Consider the following 13,382-nt stretch of genomic DNA (forward strand, 5'->3'; position numbering starts at 1 on the left):
TTGTAAAAGGGAAAACAGCTCACTTCCGGTTGCCGTCCGCGTTTTAAAAACGCGCTTTCTTGAGACGCGGACAGCAACCTTTTAACCTTTCTTCACACAATTACATTAACATTCCTAAGTATCATTTTTCCCTTAGAGACGATTAGTAAAAACATCTGGGCATTTTTATGACGTAAAAAGTTACCGTGGCAACAGGAAGCCTTGCAAAAACACCCCATATGTTGGCTTTATATGCTCATATCTCAAAAACGAACTCGGTGACCCCCATTTTTTGTTTCTGAAATGTCATCACCATGCGCATGCCAGATTGAAAATTTCTGCAAAGCTGCTCAAGCCTGCAGTTTTTATTAAGGAGCATACTTCCAGAAATCTCAAGGCTGTTGACATTAATAAATTGCGGAGTGATCTGAGAAACTCGGAATTGTGCCTAGATCCACCAAGTGCTCTTGAGAACTTGGTTATCTGCTGTAATGCCACGCTACCGGATACTCTGAATCGCCACGTCCCTCTAAAAACCGGGGTTTTGACAGTTAGACCGCGTCTACTGTGGTTTAAATGAGGATACACGGATACACGGGAGGCAAAAAAGGCACGACGTAAAGCTGAGAAAAGATGGCGGAAAAAAAATCTCAGGCTGACTTTGGTCTATATATGGCGTCCAGGAACCGTGTGACTTATTTGCTTAATGGTACACGGATTGCATTTTATAAGGACGTTATAGCAGACAACAGTTCTGACGAGAGAAAACTTTTTAGAGCCACCAGGAGATTATTAAAGCACGATATTGACAATTGTCTTCTGCCACATGATGACAAATTTCAGCTTGCAAATTATATGGGCACTTTCTTTGTGGAAAAGATAACTGTCATCCGCAAGAACTCGACGACGCGGCCTCACAGGCCGCTTGCTGTTATTCCGGTAAATATGACTTTGCCTGATCAGTTAGAGAATCATTTCATGAGTTCAAACCCTTTACTGATGAGGATGTTAGGGCGCTTGTACAAAGATCTTCATAGAAGAGTTGTGCACTTGATCCAATGCCGACCACATTGGTTCATTGAGTGTATTGATGTATTGCTGCTCGTTATCAAGCAAATGATCAATCTATCTCTTAAGAATGCGACCTTTTCTGATGCCTGCATAGAAAGAAGCAGTAGAGAACCCTCTATTTAAACGGCTTGGACTTGATCTTTTGTATAAGAATTTCCGCCCCGTTAGTAATTTACCATACATTTCTAAACTAACGGAACGTTCAGCTTCTGATCAGATGTTTTTGCGCACGTCTTCCAATGGACTCTACCCTGATCTACAGTCAGCCTACGTGAAAAATATCAGCACTTAAACGGCTCTTTTGAGAGTAAAGAACGAAATTTTGATGAACATAAATAAAGGTCATGTGATTCTACTAGCTCTCCTCGATCTGAGTTCAGTCTTTGATACTGTCGACCACGGTAGTCTGCTAAAAAGTCTTCAATCTTGATTTGGGGTTTCTGGGAAGGTTTTGGAGCGGTTCGCGTCGTACCCATACCATAGGAGCCAATCAATGGGAATCCCTCTGATAGCTTCCCCTTGCAGTAGGGTGTTCCACAGGGTTCCTGTTTGGGCCCTATCGTGTTTGATATCTACGCTTCAAAGGTTTTGAGATCATCAGTTGTCATCTGCATGATGTTCACAGGCGCGTAGCGTCCTATACGCAAATACGCACGTGCGTACTTGAAGTGACCAGAAAATTTTGAAATTTTAAGCAATTGTTTCTATTTTTAACTTTTACTTGTACGCAACCAAGATTTCCTTATGGAAACACCACTTTCATTAAATTCTAAAAACTAAAACAAAAGCTATACCATGTTCTCACCTAGTTTTGCATTGTACTTTTTTTTACACTAAGCAATGCAATGTTGTTTGGTCAGCGTGCAACAAAAAGGCGAAGTTGCAAAGGAACGACGTTCCAAGAACGTTCTTGACAAAGGAGTGACGTTCTGAGAACGTTGTTGACAATTCCAGTCAAGCTAGCACAACCAAAACAATGTTTTGTTTGCGCCAAGGTTGCTCAAAATAAGGGCAAGATGCTTTGTTCTTTGCTTGTATTCACACTATTTCGAATAAGAAATAAAGAACGCAGTATTTTTCGCTTAGTTTACTTAGGTTTTCTAGATCATATGTGCTTGTGCGTACTTGAAATCAAAGTGCCACTGTCGTTACTCGTGGATATGAAAGTTACCTCGATTGTTTAACATTGGCAGGCTGAAGTTTTCTTAATGCATTAGCATTGATAGTTGGATAATTGTGTAACAGCACGATGGGCTCTCATATGCAACTAGATACCCAAAATAATGCATGTATGTGAGGTAATCTCCTTTGCTGGAATTCAACCCTGTGAAATAAGTATACCATTTCTCCAATAGGCATAAGATGAATCTTTAACACATCCTCTATAAAGAGCTGTACCATGTGTTCAAAGTTCGTTGCACAGATGACAGGGTAATTTTGAATAAGGTCTGATTTTTGTTGCCAGGTCATATTGTTAATGTCATCAGGTTTAGCAAGTAGAGCAGATCCATTCAGTAATATTGACACTTTTTGTGCCAGTTATACATTCCTCCAACAAACCTTGTGAATATTTATCACTATATTTGATACTGTTACACTTAAAAACAGATGATGTGAACCATAACTGATCACAGGAAGTGCATTTATATTCAGGGCCATGTGTTATCGTATCACGAAAAAGACTGAATCACTTTTGACATGAATGTCTAATAGAGTCTTGACCTTGACAAATTTCAGTTTGGTTTAGCCTTGAGCTCTGCACAGCTTTCCTTTAATGGTTTTATGCTTTTCTATTTAGGTCTCTCATATGTTCTGGATTGCTTTTCTTTTCCTGTTCCCTTGCTGCTTCAATATTTTCAGATCTGTTTTGGCGTTTTGCGTTGTGTTTCTTTCCCTGAACTCTTCAAGTGATTTTGTCTCTTCCGCTTGATAGATTCTCTCATATAAGCTCTTTTTTGCCACTGCTTTGTAGAAATTATTACTGACACTCACATCATTTTTGGCCATCGTTAATTAATCGATTATTACCAGGCTCTGAATAATTGTTGACATTGGTAACACCGCTGATTTCATAACCTGATATACTGTCATTATAATACTAAAGTGCTGAAACATAGTTTCTTCCATCTAGATGTCCAATGTTCACAGTAGTTCCCTGTTGTCTGCTTATAGGACTCAGTCTGATAACAGTTACTGGTGCCCACCCCTCAATGGATTCATTTATACGTATAGTAACATTTAATACATTGCAAACTGCTTGCACAACAAGTGCATCACACCGTGTATGTTGCTGTGACAACAAACGCACAATTGCTCTGTAATGGGTCCAATAAATTTTTGACGGTTGTTTCTGATGGATTCAACTCCAGCAGCATGCACATTCATGTGATAGGAAGGATCATTGTATAACTGGTGGGCAACAGAAGAAAAGAAGCATGAACTATCTGAGGTACATTCTAGTGCCTTCAATCCTTTTTGAGCTAATCGAACCTGCAACAGTGCTATAGAAGGATTTCTCAGTATTGTATGTGCTGTATGTGTACTCGTTCCATAAGGAACAGGGCCTGGGTTCGATTCAATGTCTCATGATGTCAATAGCTTTTCTCTTGATAGACAATAATTCTCATTTTGTTGGTTTAATTTTCTCGAACGCGTAGTAGCAGATTGATCTTGAATGCACAATAGAACTGACAAGTCTTTTTTGTGTTCAGCAGTCCTGCGGGTAATAAGAAAAAAATGACGATTAGAATCTCCTACTCTCGAAGATTGTTACGTCTGAGTTGCGGTCTAGGTATAGAGATATAATATTTTCCAAAAGCAAGAGATAAGCACTTTCTCAACTCAGAAGAGCTCAGTCCTTATATAAATAATGCACCGTACACTTTCTAATTACCTTGTCTTTCTGAAACAAGCTCGACGTTTTCTTGAAAGGAATTAATCCTGGAAGGTTCTCTGTCCCGGGGAGCATGTACTGCCTCAGCCCTTGCTCTATCGCAGGAGATTGGTACGGATTCCTCAGCAGTTTTCGTTACATAATCAGTGACCGAGTCTTTCGACAGTTCTTCATTATGGTCCACCACACAAGTACTAGTGTCTGGAAGCATGGATTGCTTGGTAGCCTCACTGTTTTTCATGTCACGGATGTTGTTCAAGTTGCATTCACGTGACTTTGATGACTCAAAGCTTGCAAAACTTCGTGATAGCTTTGATAAACATTGGTATACTTTGATAGCTTCGATGTTACTCTCCAAATGGCAGTCACCTTCCAAATGGAATTTCTTTATCCCCCGTGAGCTTAGGGGATGAACAGGGACTGTCTTCTCACCATGTGTCTGTCGATTCCATTTCTACATGTATTGAAGTCTTCGCGTTGGTCAGTGAAAGGCGGTGCACAATTAATTGCACCAATGTGTACTTGTTCAGAATATTTTGCTTCACCTTCGAAGAAAGCCATTTCTTTAATTCTTCCGTTTCTTGCTTCTAAATGCAGCGGAAGGTGCTCAAACACTTAAGTATAAAAGCGACATGCAACAATGGTGGCGCACAACCTCGCAAACAGGAAGTCACAGCTTTCTATGCTGTGTTGTGATTATCCATCCTGATTGGCTTATTAGATCGAACTTCCGGTTACGCAGGAGTGACACATTTGCATAAAGAACCTCACCAAAACTCGTGGATATATCCACGAGTAAAAATGACCACGCTACGCGCCTGGTTCATTGTTACGCAGACGATACACAGCTGTACTTATCGTTTAAACCTGATTCACATGCAAGTCACGACAAGGCAGTTACTGCAATGCAGTGGTGCACAGAGGATCTTCGTCAATGGATGTTGTTAGACCGGCTCAAGCTTTATGACGATAAGACTGAATATCTACTGATCGGCACTAGACAGCAGTTGGATAAACTGTGTGAAGTACTTCTTGCTGTGGGTGATCATGGTGGTCAAGAATCCAAGAACTTGGGCTGTTGGTTTGACCAGCAGCTCAGTATGATTACATGTACAAACATCAATAAAATATGTAGTGCTTCTTATTTTTATTTACGTAATATTAGGGGATAAGGAAATCTTTATCATTTGAATCTACGAAATTATTAGTACACGCATTGGTCACGAGTAGAATAGATTATTGTAACAATTTGTTAAATGGTTTGCCACAAATTCAACTGTCAGAGTTACGTGTTCAAAATACCGCCGCGCGTTATATTTGTAATACCTCACGCTTTGATCATTATTCACCAGTGCTTTTCTAACTACACTGGTTGTCTGTGCACTTCAGAACAATTTTTAAGGTTTTAGTCATTACTTATAACGCAACGTATGGCACCAACCTATATTAGCGGTCTTATTACTATGAAATCTAAATCTAACTACTCGCTCAGATCTAACAAGGAGCTTTTACTAGAACATCCAAGAGTGCGCGCCAAGAAAACGTTGGGGATCGAGCTTTGTGTATGGCCGCCCCCAAACATTGAAACGTTTTAGCTGATAAATTGCGTGAAATAACATCGGTTGACTGATTTGAGGCTCATTAAAAGACTTATTTATTTCGAGACGTTTTTAGAGCGAGTTTCAATCGAGTAATTACTGTGGCCTATCAAAAAGGACGGAGACAATCCAGTAAACCAATCAAAACTCGAAGTAATTACACGAAGCCGACACAAAGCACGGGAAAATGTGCACTCGCGAACAAAGGAGACTTTTGTCTGATTGGCTGTTGAAAATTGTAGTATCCAGTTTTCCAACCGCGCGCTGTGATGTAAACAAAGATGGCTTTCGAAGCGGTGATTTGAACCTGTGCTTCTATGATCGTTCTATATAGCTTCTGCCAGTTGAAGGTGGTCATTTAAACTTTAAGTGACGGGGAAAGATTCTGCAAGGGGCATTTTAGTCGGTGGAAAGTTTTCTTTCGTTACGCTTTTTGCAAGCAGCCCTTTTAGTCTGCTCGGGGAAGCAACGCCTCTGAAGTTGCTTTCAGTCAGCTTTTATACTTTTTAGCTTTATTTCTCCACTTAAGTGAATGCATCGGAACAAATGCTCAAAGTGCGAAAAGACCCGAGCAAAGGCTAGATTCCTTTGTTGGGAAGGAGTACTATCTAACGCCGTTGCGAAATATATCCCTCGAGCTCGCAGGCTTCGATTTATCCAACTTGAATGCAGCGCTGGAAGGAAGTATGTCACTTCATTCACTTTCTTTCATTGATCGTTTAGAGTTATGAGATGTCCTCAGTCCTTTGAAAGAACATCTTATCTCAACAGATACGTCGACAGAAATTTAATACCAGCCGCGCCACCTCTATTTTGTGTATGTGTCTGAGGCCAACCTGGTTCACTGCATTTATCTCATGTGCAAACACTCTCAAGATACACTACCTTAAAAATTTCAAGAACTTTCATTTAACGGAACCAAAACATTATTCTTAGATACATCAACTGATCATGAAGGCATGCTTGATAATATATGCTACAATGAGTCAATAATGAAGGTCCAGTTTATTACTTTATTGGATAATTCTGTCCTTGATCTATGGTAACTCCATTAAGTCTAGCCATAGTAATTATTCATTGTTTTCATCATTTATGCTACCAGCGAATTCCGCAAAAGTGATGTTGATGTTCTTAGGAAATCTATACATTAGTGAGGAATGATGTGGTCACTGCCATCAGACTTGTAGGTTGTACTGAAATGAAATTTTCTGAATGAGTTCTCTTTGGGGAGGTAAAAATTTCACTTGACCATTTGTAGATGTAAATTACACCCACATTAAATGTACAATTAAAATTGGGATGTCTGGAAATACATAAAGCAGGTCTTGTCTTCTGTGCAATGTTTAAAACTAAAAGGGCAATTGAAGGCAAAGCAGACTTTGTGATAGAACTCTGACACAATATTAACTACTTATTAATTTTGATGTGAGCATTTCATGCTCATTGATATTCATTGCTCACTTTTGTGGTAAGTTACTATCTCACTGCAGAGAATAATGTAAATTTACCTAAACCAGGATGAAAATGTACAAAATATGCAGCCATTGCAGTCTTCAATGTTTTTAGTCTATTAATTAACCCATTGACCCCTGGGGGTTCCCTATTGATGAGTTAAATACTAAGTATGGCCGGTTTAGGGGTGAAAGGGGATTATTAAATATAGTACATCAATAATATTACAGTATCAGTAATTGAGCCAGTATTTAATAACTAATGTGTCCCAATAAAATTTATTTTAATATTGATTCCAACAGTGTTAAGTAATTAATATACATTGATTTAGGATGATGGAACATCACACACCATTTTGTGTTCCGACATTAAATTTTTTTTTTACTTCATTCTTGGTGTATGGCAACTTATAGTAACTGCAAAAAACTTGCAGAAGAAATTGAAGAGAAGGTATACCTGAATATTATGGCTGTTTTGTGTGTCAAAAAGTTTAATTGACCTGGTTTTTGTTTATTTTTGCTGCCATTCCTTGCACAGTCACATGTCTCATAAAACTTGAATGTGCAGACAAAGATAAAATAATTCACCATACAAAGTTTAAAGAATTGTTATATTTGTATTATTTATGAAATGGGATTCCAAAAGCAGAAAGATGCAAATAGTGACACACACACCCATGCAAGGCAGCCACACAAGGGAATGAAAATTTTAAAATATACATTATTTACAAATGTAATGTATAATTACTTATCATGTAAATCATCATGAATAAAATTATATTTTACAATAATTACTTGTGATGTAAATTTTACTATACAGTTTGTAAATATCTTTAAAATTTCAATTACTACAGTTTCCCTCAAATTTAAAGTAAGAAATTTATCAAATCGAAAAGTGCAGTGCAAAGTTGTGGTAAGCAGGCATTTTTATTTGTAAATATTACTACACTAACTAAACATTTTTTATGTAATTAAGTATAATTTTTAATAGCTGGGACTACTATTTGTTGCAATAAAAGCAAGAGTCTTACTTGCAGTACATTGCATTTAAGAATGCATTGCAACTGGATAGAGTTGAATCATCGCATCTCAAAGTGCCAAATTTCGATGGAAATTAGGTTTACTTTCACAGGGCATTTTCGTGCGCCCTGCCACTTTTGAAGGAAAACTTTCAAAGCAGTTCGATTCTTCACAAATATGTGCTTTCCATACTAATGGCGATCGCTGGACGAAGACATATTTGCTGAGAATTGACCGAAAGTAACGTGAACACTGACGCCATTGTCTGATTTGGGGTAAGAAAATTTCAGTTGCGCGTCAAATATACACGGTTGTAGTTCACATTTCAAGAGGAGAAAAGACAAAAAAATGTCCAGAAGGTATGAAAATCACACATTAACAATACAGAGACTTTTGATGTCTTAGTCCAGAGAAAATAACACTTGATGGTGGAAAAAACAAGCACTGTTTCGTCGACAAAGAAAAGCACTTTGGTAGACGAAGAAGTTGAAACGTCGGGGTTCAGTATTCGCTGTGCCACTTTTACCGGGAGTATCTCTAGTCAAACCTTATCTTTGGCTCACAAAATATCACCTATTGACGGCTTTTCGTGGACGAACGTCGGAGACAAAAGTCCTGTACTCTTAATGACCGACTTCGGTTTAAACAGAAAAAGCTGTAAACCGATTGATATTTTGCAAAATGACTCTTTCGTCCGGATAGGATGTATTCGCGTCAAAGAGAGAACAAACGAAATTCTTCTGTCATGTTTTTCTGTTACTTACCTTAACTCCATTCATTGATAAATTTTAAGCTGTGACATCCTTTGAACGGATTACCAGCTCATTTACCACTGACGCGCCATAAGCAAATCCCGTCAACCTGGCAAATTTGTTTTGCATTCACTTCAAGCGCGGGTATCCACGTGAAAAAACCACAGCGGAAAATTTTAATGCCGGTTCCAGTTACTTTAATACGTAACATTATTCAATATTGTGATTTGCACATTCAATCATGACCATACGCGTTGCGAATAAGGTAAGATTTTTCCAACTTCGCGCAATCCTTTGACTAGTCTGAGCACACCGCATCATTCTAAAACAGCCGATCTAAGCATGTTTCGTTTCATCCGAGATAAAGGACTTTCCCAAGTAGAAGGAATTGCCGAGATCTTTCTAGCTTTTGTCCATCTTCTTTCGGTATTTGTACCACAAGTGCAAAGATAGCATTGAAAGTGAATGCAATAAAAACTACAACTAGCGACAGCGTTGACATCTTTTCTTCCCGCGTTCTAAGACTGTCTCGAAGGTTTTCAACCAATCACAATGCAAATAAAATTGAATTTGCCATTGATGATGCGCATGCGTGACATTAGTCTCCTTTGTTGCACTTTCACTGGCGAAAAATGTCTGCGCATGAGTCGCGCGATATCCCACGTGACGCGTTTCCGGGACTATCATTGGCTCTCGTGAAAAAAGCACTCCCGAGAAGAACAGAAAAATGGCTGCCCGTTGAGAATAGGTAGCTTGTTGGTTTCCGTTCTTTTTAGAGCGATCAAGGCTAGTTTTAACGCCAGTTTCAAGTGGAATGTATTCTTAGAGAACGTCTATGTTGTGTAAATCGTTTGAAAGTCCAATCCAACCAGCATCCTCGGAAAATTTGCTCCTGGAAAATTTTATTTCGTGGGAAAAGAGCTGCGAAACAGGTGAGTTTTTTGCGCAATTTTTAATGTGGAAAGTTTGTTGCCACCGGGTACAAAAAGTTACTGTAATGTGCAGAAAGGAGGATTCCTAAGGTTTCCGTTCATGTGTGAATTGGCTTGTACCAGGTGGCAGGGAAATGGCAATATTGTTCAACGTGAAGGTTATTTTTTTCTGCGTTACACCTTACGATCGGCACCTCTTCATGAATGATCAATGATTCGATCAGATATGAATTTGATTTTGAATGTGATTGTCTCATTGGGAACGTAACCCTAGTATCAAATATTTTAAATAGCTGCTTTTAAGGTCATTTATATTCCCTTTTCTGGTGAATGTCTAAGTTATTATACTTTTTAGCAGTCACAACTCAACGATTCTTGCGTTCAAGTACGGTAGTTACCAAGTTATGGATTTGCAATTAATTTGAGTTATCAAAATCCATGTTAGTTAAAATAATGTTTGGAAGAACAGACTTGTAGGTACAGATGTATATAGGTATCTATAGATTCAGGTTTTTTTAGACTATTGTTTTCTGGAAGCTTTAATTAATGATGTAATTTTGGTTTTAGGGGACTGTCATGTGTTGTTGGATCAAGGAAATTCTGGTTTGAGTCAAGTATGGTTGACAGTGGATAGTTGTTCCTGAAAAGGCTGAAAGGAAGCTTTATTGCCTTGGACGTTTTTTGCTTACACCCCACATGTTTGCTCTTTTCTTGTGGCAAAATTTAGTAATATATTATGTGATTTGGAGCTGCAGCTAGAAACAGTGTCCCATGCATAAGGTCTCATTGGGGTTGATGGTAGTAAAATAATTTTGGTAAAAAATATGTTTAGAGTTTTTATCATAACTTCTCATCTTGGTCCTGCTGGACTTCAAACATGCTCTACCATTTTGCACAAGGAAGTTGTCAATCAACCGTTACCTTTTGGTGTATTTGCAATATGATCTTTTGGATAGCAATTGATTTATTTTTCTCATTTCTTATGTGTGGATATCCTATGTCTGTCACATACTGTAGTTAGTTTTAAGCTTTTATGTCCTGTAGTGTATCTTTATGATAGTTAGCACATGACCCCACAAGCATGTGTTATTGCTTTAATATTGATTGTGTTTGAATAAAGGATATTGTTGTCTTGTCTTGTAGATAATGCAAAACAGCCTCAGTTGTATTTGTATTATTTCTGAATGTTACTTTTTTGAAGGGCAAACCATTAAAAAGTGCACAAAGTTTGCAGGAGTTCAGGAAAAATATTCAAAATATTCATTGATTTGAAGTTCCTGAAGCAGGTAAATCTTGAAGAGTTCACGCAACCATATTTGGAATATACGGCATTTCTATTTGGGAATGTTCAAGTTCACAGAATTCATTTTCTTTATGTTGAGAAGTACTGTAAGACTGTTGACTCCATGGGGTTCCCCATTGACGAGTAAAATCATCTGGTGTTAGACAGTGCAAAATACTCTGGCTTTAGACAGAGTAAAATACCAAGTATGGCCGGTTTAGGGGTGAAAGGGTTAATTAAATTCCATCGTTACTTTGACTTTCTTTTTCTTCATTTGCACAAAAACAAAGTGTTTAATCATCACCTCCACCATTGCTATACAACTGCATTGGCTTTTAGAACAAAGTATCAAAGTTGAAGCTGGTGGCTCAAGGAGAAAACTTTGCAAAAGTTAGGTTAAAAATACTTTTATGGTATTTGAGTATTATTGTAGAACAAATTTGCATAATATCATTAAAGTCATTAAATCAATGAGAATCCAAACATGAGGATACAGTTTGCTCAGGAGGGGTCCTTAAAGGTAACAGAATCTTGTTTTGTGGATGTAGGCTAAAGAAATCTGACCCCTTAGAGGAACCAGTTCTAAATTGACAAATGACTGGCATTTTATAATTCATAAGTAAACGTTATTTGCTCTCTTATCAAATTGTTCTACAGTTCCATTCATTTTTCAGATTGATAGCCTTAAATGACTGCAGCAACTTTGCCAGCTGTTTGGTCTCAGTATCATAAGCAGTACAAAACCACAAATTTTTCTCCAAAAAGGAACAACAAGAACCCCTGTCATTTTTGCAAGGGAATCCCCCTTGGGGTAGTTTGTTCACTTCACCACCATTGTTTAACACTATCCAGGGACTAAAGCAAGGATGGAAATTGATTACAGCTTAAATAAATTGGACCACTTTTTTTTACTTCTGACACTTACTGCATTCAACTTTAATTTATTCATCCTTTGAAATGGTAGGAATGATTACTATTATTTACAGCAATTGCTAAATTGCATCTAATGTTGAAATACATTTTATTTTTTACATATGATTTATGAGTCAATGAGTCATGAGTCAATGAGTTAGTGCAGTTACCCTAACCCACAAAATGAAAGCTAAACTTTAACCTAACCCTGCTTAGGCCTGATCACTGAAACAAGGGCTTAGGCTTAATCAATAAATTATTGCTAATATATAATATTGACTGTGTCTCATTGACTCATTGACTCATAAATCATGGGACCTCTTTACATATGGAAAGGTAACAGGAGTTATTTCTGTGAAGTCTTATCCAGAAAACTGCAACATGGGATTATGCACCTTTCAAATGTAGCTTTGTATGCTTTTGCTCAATGTCTTTGAACAATTATTACAGAAAATTATACGAAGTTATGGTTTTTTTAAAGTTAAATCTAATGCAAGGGGATTAAAATTATTGAAGCAGTTGTGTTGCAACCAGAGTCCGCAAAGAGAGGTTAAATAATTTGTTGTCCTTAGTAGGCCAGCATGAAATTTGTGAAACGTTTTGGAGGGTGGCACTGAATCACCTTCAACAAGTTTTCTAAACTTTGAAGGTACCTAATTTTATATCCTCCTGCTGTTTTATTGCTAGAAAATAAAGTCAATTCCTGATTAAGTATTTTTGTTGTCAATGTGGTGAAAGTGCCTTATTAGCAGTTAAGTAATATTTTGTTACAGTAAAATTCTCCCTGCTAGTAAGCTGGATTTCTGAATCAAATTCTCAACTTAGAATGTTGTTGTTTTGGCTATTCAGAGTTAACCTAATCTGTGTTTATTTCTATAATTTGGAGGGAAGCAAACAATTGGCATTTTGCTTGGAACAACTATAACAATATATAATTGCAACTAAAAGGTTTCCTTTCTAGTGTACCCAATATGAGGTGCTATGACATGGTTATTATTACTGCTAAATTCACTTTAAAATTTATTTTTGAACGACTGAAATACATTTCTAAATTTTCCCCTCGGTCTTAATAAATTTTCCTCTATGGACCACTTGAATGACAATTTTAACAACTTAATTTTGAAAAAAAAAAGCGAAAATCTTAACATTTTCTGTTAGATGCGGGCCCCCGCGGAAACATCGTGTAACTATTTAGTTGGAAGAGAAACCATTTGGAAATTTAGTAGTATCTTTTTTGTTCCACTTTTTGAAAGATAAACGCATGAATTGAAATCAAGATGGTAGTCCATTAGCTGGTAAGCTCCACAAACGAATTTCCACTTGAACACTGTCACAGCAACCGAGACTCGCGTTGGCCTTGAAATTTTTAAAGAAATTTCCCTCGTAGCACTGTTGGCTCAAAAGAGAATCTCGCTGGCATAGAAACGCACTATGCAGTCAAACATTCGTCCGTTTTACTGGCCTGAAAAAGAGTCTTTTTATTGTCGACGGA

The 13,382-nt window shown here is 37.6% G+C and overlaps 1 long non-coding RNA gene across 1 annotated transcript; it reads left to right on the top strand.

Annotated features, from left to right (window-relative positions):
* Nucleotides 1-9,486: 9,486 nt before the first annotated feature.
* On the top strand, nt 9,487-11,858 carry LOC138013210 (uncharacterized). Its single transcript, XR_011125189.1, has 2 exons — nt 9,487-9,696; nt 10,264-11,858. It is a non-coding gene; the product is annotated as an uncharacterized lncRNA (long non-coding RNA).
* Nucleotides 11,859-13,382: the final 1,524 nt, after the last annotated feature.

The sequence above is a fragment of the Montipora foliosa genome, chromosome 8 (genome assembly GCF_036669935.1).
Source record: "Montipora foliosa isolate CH-2021 chromosome 8, ASM3666993v2, whole genome shotgun sequence".
NCBI classification, from domain to species: Eukaryota; Metazoa; Cnidaria; class Anthozoa; order Scleractinia; family Acroporidae; genus Montipora; species Montipora foliosa.